The sequence below is a fragment of the Etheostoma cragini genome, chromosome 1 (genome assembly GCF_013103735.1).
Source record: "Etheostoma cragini isolate CJK2018 chromosome 1, CSU_Ecrag_1.0, whole genome shotgun sequence".
In the NCBI taxonomy this organism is placed as follows: domain Eukaryota; kingdom Metazoa; phylum Chordata; class Actinopteri; order Perciformes; family Percidae; genus Etheostoma; species Etheostoma cragini.
The window spans coordinates 32,428,310-32,428,755 of record NC_048407.1 but is presented as its reverse complement, the minus strand read 5'-3'; the positions used below and the strand labels follow the sequence as shown (position 1 = coordinate 32,428,755).

Here is a 446-nt window from a genome sequence, read left to right as displayed (position 1 = left end):
ACCAGGCTAGCCGCAAAGAATAAATCTCCATGGTTACTTGGCTGGGCTTAATTCAATCTGGTTTCGTGCAACCGAGTCAAAGCTAAATTTAGCCAGGATAATTTAAATATCCCGGCTTAATCCCTTATCCTAGTTTTGTGCGACAGGCCCCAGGTCGTGCAGAACACAGGGCCTCCGTTGTCATCTACCATTAGCTGTTTGATCTGTACAAACACTGAACTGAAAAGTACTGAACATTAGCACATGATAAATACGTTGTCTCACTAGGCACTAGGACTGAATATAAAAACTCAACAAAAGTTCCAGAAGTTACTTCACATCTTAACAGATCAACACATTCATATTTGAATTTTTGTCCGGACCTGTTTGTTTAAGAGAAGACCCGCTGAATGAACCTGACACACTCTGTGTTATTACCGTTATTATTATTATTATTATTATTATTA

At 38.8% G+C, this 446-nt stretch overlaps 1 protein-coding gene across 1 annotated transcript in view; it reads left to right on the top strand.

Moving 5' to 3' along the window:
• The window catches only part of LOC117954511 (otogelin-like), an 84,107-nt gene that overhangs the window by 36,341 nt on the left and 47,320 nt on the right, over positions 1-446 (top strand). The window lies entirely within an intron of this gene.